Here is an 11,566-nt window from a genome sequence, read left to right on the forward strand (position 1 = left end):
GTAAATTTGGAAAGGAATAGACACAAGTGTTCTGTTCTGACACAAGCGATCATGTGACTGTTTATCTTAACTATCTATAAGAATGTGAGAGTATTGAATATAAAAGCTGATATATGATTATGTGCTCTAAATTTCTTCTTAATAATCATGAGAAAATACTTTAAAAGAGTAACATGCATAGCACCAAAAATATATCATGTAATAACTAAGTCAAGGCTTTGTGTATTGAACCATGTTGATTGACTAACAGTTATTAAATAATAAACAGAAATTACAGATATACTGTGACATAAAATAGTGACAATAATAGTAATTATAACAATAATGATACAAACATCCACTATGCACCAAACATTGAGCATTGCAGACACATAATCTCATTTAATGCTTATGAAAGCTCTATTAAAAAAGGTATCAACAATACCTCCTGACCTTTTTTATTTACTTTTTTTAGGTATAGGTTAAAAATAGTAAAGATGCAAAACAATATGTGGCAAAGGCAAGATAGGAATCTAGTTCTGTCTCATTGTACTATGTTATATAAGAATTTAACAGTTCTAAAAATATTTATTTTATTGTTCATCATATGTAATAAATTGTATATTTTTAAAAATGAGAATGATCTTATAATTCAAGATAGTGGTTACCATGAGAGAGAGGAAGAGAAGATAAGATAGGGAATAGCACATACACAGTTATTTGTAATGTTTGCTTCTTAAGTTGGGTGGTAGATTTATGGGGGGGGGGTTGTATATTTATTTAAAATATGTGACATTTATTATTAATATATAAATAGCAAGTAATAAAATTACTTCAAAAATTTATACAAAATTTTCTTCATTTAAAAATCCATGTAGAATACATGTGGGCTGATGGGGCCCAACCAGAACTTTGTGTTCACATTTGTTGCCTAAAGAGAGCAACTGAGATTAAGTAATATTCTTTCTAGAAAGCTGGATCAGTCAGGTCTATTTGCTACCTTATTGAAATATATCATAATGAACAAACCCAATGGAAAGTATATGATTTAATGCTCAATTTAATTTTTTATTATCATGCACAATGCAAAAATAATCACTTTGCCTATAACATCTTACCTCCTTTCTCCCTGAGGGCTTAAGTTTGAAATTTTCATTGAGTCAACAACAGAAAAAACTTTTTCCCTTCACTAGCCTTCGTATGTATTATGTTGTCTTGCAGGCACATGGGCACACTCCCACAAATGACCTCACTCCCTAAATGCAGGACAGAGATACTGGCGCATAAGGGAAAATATTTGATATATTACTTTTCATAGTGGGCTTACTCCACAACTCTAGCTAACTAGTAGTACTGGAGACAAACATTATATGCAGTGAAATGTACAACATTGGTCTAGGAAAACCTTTTCTCAATTATAATGCATAAACATTCCAGTATGATAAAATATTTAGCTCTTCATTTTCAATACTTTTTAGTGAACTTTCAAAGCTTATGACTAGAGGTTTTATTGACTTAAATTTAATATAAATGCACACATTACAGGCTAATTTCTAGAAGATGAAAAAATTCTTGGATTTCCCTATTATCTAGACACATCTCAGATATTTGTGTCTATAATTCTAAACATAAAACAGACTGATTTTTATTTAGAGATGCTAAAACAAACACATTGATAATTGCTTAAATGTGAAATGAAGCAAAATAATTATAAATATAACTTTAGATTACAGTTTAAATTCCCTATTAAATAGATAAAAACTTTACAAGTTATTTTCTATATACATTTTAGCATAATTAAGAAATGTTATATGTACTCATATCAAGTTAATTTTTCAAGAAGTCCTCAAGAAAACATAATGATTTAACAGCTGTATTGTGATTTTATTTTTATTATTATAATTTCTCTGCTAAATGTATGATGTTGAGGAAAAACAAAACTGTAATCTCAACAAAAGTATTGAATTCTGAATGTTAGCTTCAGATTTATGGGTTAATTAAAAAACAGTATTCCCCTTTCCATGGCTTGGATTTCTACCTGACTTATGTGACAAGCAGGGTTCATAGACAACTCAATGACAGAACAGACAATTCAAAATCCATATTTCACATTCTTGCATCTTGTGAATTTTTTAGGGTTCTGAAATCTAAGCTTCTTTATACTATTTTGTAACATCTCTGAAAATACTTATATGTAGAAGCATTAATTATCTACATGTTATAAAATATATTACTTTCTATTAGCCTTTTTACAACAGGAAATTTTGTGGCTCACCATTTCTAATCTTCTAAGTAATCAGGATATATTTTTAGTTTTAATCATTGCAATCTTCCCATTTTTAATTTGTTCTTATGAACTTATAGAACAAAGTCAATGTTTCCATATCTCTTTAACTGCTTGAAAATGTGTGTACATTTTTTCTCTAAGATATTTCTCCACATTAATACTTCATAAAATAAAACCGACTTTTCCTGTAAAACTCCATTGTCTTTATAGTATCCACAAGCTACATTAACTATCTAAATTTAATTTTAAGTTAGTTAAAATTAGAAAAAAAGTTAAAAATTAGTTCCTCTGTGAAATAGGCACATTTTAAGTGCTCAATAGCTGCACAAGGCTTGCAGCTACCACATCAGACAGTGAAGAAACATTTTCATAATTACATTAAAACAATCACAAAGAAAAAGAAATATCTTAATAGATATGCATTTATTTTGGTTTCTTCCAAGAGAATTAGTATTCCATGTATCTCCTGAAATTGAGACTATGCCAGCAAGAGTAAGGTGATGTGAATGTCTAGAAAGGTTGGAATTGCCTTAATCAACCAAAGCCATCCACATGTAGGGAGATTAGAGATTTGTGTGTCCTCTGAGAACCATAGACCTTTGAGCACCAGAGCACAAAGGCACTTTAGTCCTTGTCATCCAGTGAATGGAGTATTTTCAAAAGATTGGAGTGGTAGAAGGAAAGATAGGGGATTTTAGTTTTTAATAATACATATTATTGTATATTCTGCCAGAAAACTTTTCCCCCATTACCCACAAACCCCAAAAAATCTCTCCTCTGAATTTTTAAATAAAGAAAACCCAGAATTCAAAGGCATAGAACATAGCTCCCTGCTACAAATGCATGGTGAAACAGAATAACATTTTATCAGTTTTGTTGTGTTATGGCAGGAAAAAAAAGTAGACAGTTAATTTCTCAATAGGTATTTCTGCAACATTAAGTTCATAATAAATCATTCTGCCATGTTATGTATTAAATTTTGTTTTAACCCTCCATTGGATGCATATCAGATGTGTGCTAAGTAGAGGACAGGGAAAATGAAAGGCAAATTGTGTCTTGTTAAGTGAAATTTATATCAACTGACATTCTCATGTGTACCACAGACTAGGTGAAGTATTCCTAAAAGACTATGAGCAGTGAGTTTTATTGAGAACTAATGTAATGATTATCAAACCTTTGTGTTTATACACACACAAAATTGATCCTCAGTTTTATATTTACATGAACCCATCACTTTGTGGCTACATGTTCATAAAATAAAATCTTTTACATATATTAGAGGAATGTTTTTATTCCTTGTAATTTTTGTAGTGTTCCTCATAATTCTTATCTCTTTTCACTCATGTATTACAGGAAAGTTCTTGTTATATGAGTGGATTAGCTGAACTATATTACTTACGTAAAATGTGTATTTTTTTTAATTTTGAGAACAATAGATAATGCCTATCCTTATTATAAAACCATTATGAATCACGGCTCTCCCCAGATCTTACTTGTCAAGAGCGCAGGGGAGCCAAGCTAGTGTTTTAACCTTCACCCCCACCAATCCAGCCGTCGAAGCAGGAAATGAAGATCTCTGGAAGGAGGAAATGAATCTCTGATTGCTGGGTGTGGCTCGCTAGTATAGGTGACTGGAGCTCCATCTCAGATATCAGGGATAATTTACCAAAAGGGGAGTTGATATTGATCATCACTAATAGGATGTTCCAAAAGCTGCAGAAACTCTTAGACCAATCCCACTGGAGGGAAATATTCTTGAGAAATTGACACTTGTCCTCAGCACACCAAGACAACTGAATTTTCAAGACTGATGGTTTACTGGATGAACCATGACTAGTTTGATGATGAGAAATAAAAGCAGAGAACTGGTTCAGGTGAATAAATTTCCACTATGTTAAGCCAATAAATAGAAAGGGACACTTTCAAGTCAGGATATGGACTGGGCAGTATGTATATCTTGAAGAAGGTGTCTTCAGAAGAGGCCACCAATACACCCTACGAGAAAGCCTACATTCTGGTGCCAGTAAAAATAGAGACAATGCTGATGGGCAAGGTTTAGTGTTCGCCCTTTGCCTATACCATAAGTATCTTAGCAGAGGACTGTGCCTCCTGTAAAACTGCTTTACAGTTCTGTGTAAATTATGACAAACAACAAAATAATCAGTACCTGCAACACTCCAAACACTTTTGGAAATACAACTAAAAAAATTTTTTTTTGCTAGATGTATTTGATACATCAAAGATATTGAACATTTTTTAAATAAAATTAGTTCATTTAAAAATATTGTAGACATCATTTTTGTAAACATAAGTAAGCATTAAACCAGTGATTGTAAAAGTGATTATTTCATGAATCTACAGCTAGTATTTTTTTCGTTTTTTTTACTGATGTTAAGGCTGTGTCTAAAGATATTTATGCAATTGTTCCAATAATCAGGCAAAAATGTTTGTCACTCAAAATACATAAAAATTTGGAAAGATGCATAGAGGATTTTTTAAATTTCATTTCAATATCTAGATTATCACCTATATTTTCCAATTCATTCTTTAATGTTTAAAGCATAGCCCTATTTCTTTTGAATTACATTGAATTTTACATTTTCTTGATTAGCAATTGTGAAGAATGTGTAAGTTTAAAGTTTCTTAACATTTATATTAATATTCCTATAGTTTTGCATTTTAATGAGTTTTGTATTATCATCAAATTAAACACTTATTTTTATAAAATATATAACTCTTTTTCTCTATTAGTTAGTGCTTTGGATCTGTGCAAGTTTTAAACACCTTGACAAATGTGGAGGCATTTCTTTTTCTAAGCTATTCGATTTTCTACATAGTTTAGCCCCCTGGGTTCCTGTATCATACATAAACTCCTTAAATTAAACATAATTTACAGTGGCTCTTTTAGAGTATTATCAAAGAATGATATTAATATAACATGGAAAGATGCAAAGTATGGGTTCAGAGAATATTAGCTTTTTGAAAGCTAAAGTTTTTCAGCAAGGAGAAATGTCAATTTAATTTAAAATATCTTTACAGGTCTGTGTCATTTCTATATAACAATGGAGATGCATTTGGTCTGTGACATTTCAGAGTGTTTTCAGGTTCAGCAGTCACGCACTTTGACAAGCTTCCTGGTGTTACTAATAATACAATGACTATGGTGGGTCTCTGGCATCTGTAGGCAATCATTCTTATATTCAGACTTTACTGTAAGTCCTGTTGAGTTCTGAAGTATTATTTAGAAGTGACTCAATGTATATCTACTATTGCTTGAAATTTTATTTTTAGAGTTTATTGAGCTAACTACAGGAGGGAAATGGGATGAGATTCCTAGCAGAAAATCTTAGATTTGTCACAACCTCTGAATAAATTGTATAAATTAAACATTATTCTTGGAGAAATAAATAGACCAAGGTTATTTGTCAAGCCAGAAAGGATTGAAGATGGTTTTTATAGACAGGGATTTTTGCTGTAAGTATTTAGAAAAAGCATTTAAATATAGTGATTAAATGTGCATACCTCACTGGAGGGTAGGATCTCTTTCTAGTACATGGCATAAGAAAATATTTGCTAACAAAATTAAAATAAATTAGACATGTGGATTTTTTATCAAAGGAACTTAAAAACTTTCTTATTGACATATCTCCCAAACAAGACAGGGATTATCAAATTTGTTTTGGGGATATTGTTTTAAGAATGCTCTAGATTAAAATAAAAGTATATTTATTTGGAGGCATATATGTACATGGATTATTTTCTATAAAACTGGTAAATCAAATTACTTTTTGATTTCGTGCATATGCCTTTATTCTTCTATACTCCTGTAGTTGTGGAGTCTTTCATTCTTTTGATTAATTAGACCCTTTATGTCCTTTCTTCCTGTCTTATTTCATTTTGTGGATTGGGAAATATTATAAGCCAGTTTTTCTAACTGTGCACTTGCCACAAGTTAACATATAATCCTAATTTTATAAGTGAGGATACTAACTCTATGGCTGATTTAGCTCCAAAATCTACTGTAATGCTGGAATTGTTTTTATTTAATTAATAATTATTGTACATTTAAGAAAAGAAGAAAGAATGATCATTTATCTTTCAGATTAAATGAATACCTCATGACCATCTTCTGGAAATTTACCAGTTGTTCCTGAAGACACTTTGATCTTGAAAGACAGATTATTGTTAAATGAAGCATGTTGTTTAAGAACAGTTGCATATAGATTATCAGTGTTAGATTTAAACAAACCACACTGTGTTCAGGAACCTCCCAGAGGGAGTTTTTTACAAAGTAACAACAACAAACCTCAATTGATAAAGCAGAAAAAAGATTAACATATTTTTATTTGTGTAAATAAAGAGACCTTTATTTAAGATGAAGGGAAAAAAAACATATTATATATACACCAAGCAAAGAAGGATATTTAAATTGTGGGAATGTCTGTTTATTATCAAAGCACATTCATTTTTATTATTATGTTTATTATTGAATCTTACTGGAATTAATATGTACGATCTCATTTAGTCATAATACAAGCATAAAATCAGGCTTTCATCTTATATTTTCTCAATATTTCCAAGAAAACAATATTTTTAAAAAATGATGATCATTTTTTTGTTTGTTTTAATTTTATCTTTACTTAATTTTTCCCCATTACCATTCAGTCATCTTCTATCCCCTCCCCCAGGCAATCATCACACTGTTGTCCATGTCCGTGAGGCCTTTTTCTTTTTTGCTCAGTTCCTACACCCCGTACCCTCCCCATGTCAACTAGGTGTCATCCTTCTCTCCATCTAGGAGCCTGTCCCCATTTTCCTTGTTAGTTCAGTTTGTTCATTAGAATCCACATATGAGTGAAATCACATGGTATTTGTCTTTCTCTGACTGGCTTATTTCACTTAGCATAACGTTCTCTGGGCCCATCCATGCTGTCACAAAGGGGAAATTTTTCCTCTTTCTTAAGACCGAGTAGTATTCCATTGTGTAAATGTTCCATGTCATTTTATACAACTGGATTGTTAAAGATAAGTTTTAAAGAAATATTTCATTTATTTATGTGGGAATAATGTAAAGTAAATGTGTTGGCTTGTAAAGAAAGACTGACTATTTGATGGAAAATGGTGAGATGACATATAAATGGAAAGTTTCACCTAGTTTGGTGTAAGCTTTCTATCTAGCTAGTCACCTAGCACTCCCCTGATTTACCTGCTCAGGTGCATAGAAATACACCTCCTGGTCCAGATTATGTGCTTGCTCTGCTGTTTTATTTTAAACCACCTATGTATGACTCTCCTATGTCTCCTTGTTGAAATCCTACTTACCTTACAAGCCCCAATTCTATTGCACCTCCTACCTCAGATATCCCTGATCTTTTGTTATAAACAGAATTTCTAATTCCTTATGCAAAATTGAACTTTATTGATTAGGGGACATATACTACTTCTTATATTTTATTTTAGTTATTTGTATACGTTCTTTATTACTCTTAACTTTATGTTTTATTAGTTTCATTTTTTATTGTAAATTCTATTACACCATGGCTTCCAAATCTAGATTTATTTTATATTATAAAATATATTATATATTGATTAAATTTTCAATGAGGAATCATGGGTGTTCACTTTCAAAGCCCTTGAATATCTGAAAATATCTTTTCGTTGGCATCACATATTCGGGGGGAACTATATAAAAGCTAATGATATCTAGTTCTTAACATATTTTTCAGTGAAAAATTCATAAGTAATTAATCATTGTACCCTAAATAGCACCAATGCAGTGGGCCATGTCTTTTACCTTGTACACTGTCAACTTTTAAAAATGATCATTTCATAAATAAATGGCATAACTTGTAGTTCTCATTCTGGGATACATTTCTGAGGCTCCAAACCTGTAAGGCCAAATCCCTTTTTAATAGTTTTCTCTATAATACCTATCATAGAAAACTTTTCATCGATACTAGTCCTTCCATAATCTTTCCATCTTTAGTAATGTCACAATCTCCGTGCAATCTCTCCAGACATAAATGTGGAAGTCATTTTGGCTGATCTCCTACCTCTATCACAAGTGAAAATATATTTTATTTTTTTTAAGATTTATTTATTTATTTTTAGACAGAGAGGAAGGAAGGGGGAAAGAGAGGGAGAGAAACATCAGTGTGTGATGTCCTCTCACGTGCCCTTTACCGGGAACCTGGTCCACAACCCAGGCATGTGCCCTGACTGGGAACTGAACCAGCAACCCTTTGGTTTGCAGGCCAGTGCTCAATCCACTGAGCCACACCAGCCAGGGCTGTATACTTTAAATATAACTATTCTGTCATAACCATTGTCAAAGACTACAATCATCTTGTTTATTTTTACTCTAATAGCCTCTTAAACAGCCTTCTTACTTACCGTTTTCCAATGTTCTGTACAAAGATTTAAAATATTCTTAAATAATCTTTAAAAATAGTATCAAATTATGTAACTTACCTGCATGAAATTCTTAATAGTTTTTCATTACATTTTTAATTCATGTTTAAATTTCCCTTAAAGTATAAATATTACTATACTGCTTTAGTGTTTAAGAAATGTCTTAATTATTACAAAAATCAAATAGACATAAATCAGAGCATTGACACCACCAACAAAAGCACCGTCTTTCTTCTTCCTTTTTATATGTTCAAGCTTAAAGCAGATGCCAGAAGGAGAGGTGTTGTGAAAGCAAGGTTAGCTTTAGACCCTAAAATTTAAACATTAACTGCGACAAAGAAGACCACAGTCCTAACCATCTTTTTGGGAACGCAGAATTACAGAAATGCCAATATAAAAAGTAACTCTTATCCTTTATGATTATTTTACAGCAATTAAAGCTTACATATATATGCAAACTTTGACATACTCACAAAGAACAAATACAGACAGTACATAAAACTCTTTCCAGACTACCAATGTTTCTGCATTACCCATTTTTTCTCCTGTTACTTTCTATGCTTTAACCATATTGACCTTTTATTATTAAGCATATGCCACAATTTTTAATACATATGGGACTTAGGCTGTTCTATCTGTCCTGAAAAATGAATATGTTCTCAATAACTATCAGTGTTTTCACACTTATAATTTAAAAATGTATAGATAAATGGAAAATATTATTTTTAAAGTAAATAATTAGATTCATCCTGTTAATTTAAATATATACTGATCTACAATTATTTTCATGAAATATATGAAATATATCAAACATAGGGAAATATTTTCCAACATTCATATTTTACTCTTTGGAAAAAGTTCAATAACTTAATATTCTAGTCCAAATATAATAAATTTTGTCAAAGAGATATTTTCAAATCTTAATAAAAATATGTTTCTTTATAAATTAGTGTATACTTATATAAAAGAAAATGGAACATTTTTTAATAATAGCTTGTGATTATAAAATGTGCAAATCTAAAATCAAAGATATCACTTTTAAGATTGCTAGTCTTTCAAAAAATAGAGTTAGTACTAAATATTTATTTTCTACCTTTTCTGATACAAAGGTAATTAAAACCACTTAAAGTACTAAAGATAGAGTTTATTTTACTGTGGCACCATTGGTAAGTGAATTGTATTTTTCACATATTTCATTTTCATCTTTTAACAAAGATCTGAAGGAAGAAAGGAAGCGAGTCACATAAGTTGCGGAAGAGATGTTGGATAGGGGAAATAGTGGCTTGTTTTGATCATGTAAAATTTGTAATTTTTATGTACAAAATTTTGTAACTATGTATTAAGCATAGTAAAAGTTGCTTTGTATTTACTATATCATTTAATTTTTATAACAGTCTCATAAATTTAGAATTGTTCTCACTTTTTAGAGGGAGACGCTGCAGCACATGTACTATACACGATTATTCAAGCTCACGCACCTTATGTATTGCAAAAGCAGGATGAGAATACAGTGGGCCACAAAGTCCGTGTGTTCTCTTGTGCAATACATATCTTAACTACAGTATGTTCAAATTATCAAGTTCAATTGACAATGATGCATTTCGAGGCATGCATAAAAGCTAATAAAATTCTTAGCTGTTCTAATTAGGATTTCCTAGAAAATTTATCAAATCCCCAAAAAGAAAATGTTGCATACTTCACTCTTGAAATTTTTAAAATTGTTTAACAGTTGAAACTTTTAAACTAGAGAATTGAGAGTACAATACTCTTTTCCCACTGTTTTCCAAAAGAGCTAACTTCTCCTAGAATATTTGCTCCAACTAATCATTGTCATAAAATTGTAGCTTACACAAAGTTATATATGGTTTAGTCTTCGTAGGAAATTGCCTAGGGTTAAATATGTAACCATGCAGTCTAATATACTATGATTTCGTAAGCATTGAGACAAATCTATTCATAATACACCATATGTTTATATCCCCAAAGACAATGCTCTCTGATAGAAGCAGGGAAGCCAAAGAGGTGGGCGTCAGGGATAACTGCAGACTGATTTATCAACTCACATTTAGTAATTTTAAAAAATAATTGATTCAAAACTGCATTAAACAAAAAGGATTTGCCAATTGCAACTAATTTTGTTGCTGAAGAGAAATCACAGGCTTGGTTCTTCGAATGAAGTTAAACAGACCAATGCTGAATAACTGCCATTCTCATTTATTGCAATTTGTCTACAGTGCAGATTTTTGTGGAAAGAGCCAAAAGAAACTTGCCTGCTGTTAACATAATTTCTGGTGCACTGTATTTTGTTGTACTTTACGTGTTTACTACAATTTAATTAGTTGGCAAGGCTTCTGCCAAAATTTGTTCTATTTTATAGTTATAGTACTTCTAGTACATTCAAATACAAACATTAAAAGAAGAGGAAAATTATTTTTACTTAAAGATACATAATTCCATCAGGAAAATTTGGTTTTAATTTAAAAGCAAGAGCTTCTGGGAAAATAATAATAGTAGCATAATATTCAATCTCCCTGAATCCCTGTATAAAATCAGACAGAACAATTAAATAGTAAATCAAAATTGATACGCCACATTTACAATAAAATTAGATTACAAGGAATCTCCTCAAACCCAAAATTCCAGTGGGTGGAGAGAAAACATGACAGGTACAAGCCCTGGGTTGTCTCAGCCTCTGTGCGGATGGAAGCATAGGGAAATGATCGGGCATCTGAAGAACACAGGACAGGAAACTCACCAGGCCAATTTGAAAACAGGAGCTAAATCTAAGAGGGGTTTCACCTAAACCATAGTTGGTCAGTGCAGGTTTGTAGCAACGTCTGAAGGGGCTAGAGCAGTCTACCCCTTCTGAATTCTCTTTTTTTCTAAGTT

This window comes from Pteronotus mesoamericanus, unplaced genomic scaffold, assembly GCF_021234165.1.
Source record: "Pteronotus mesoamericanus isolate MK-2021 breed Mesoamerican mustached bat unplaced genomic scaffold, CSHL_Meso_final contig_56, whole genome shotgun sequence".
NCBI classification, from domain to species: domain Eukaryota; kingdom Metazoa; phylum Chordata; class Mammalia; order Chiroptera; family Mormoopidae; genus Pteronotus; species Pteronotus mesoamericanus.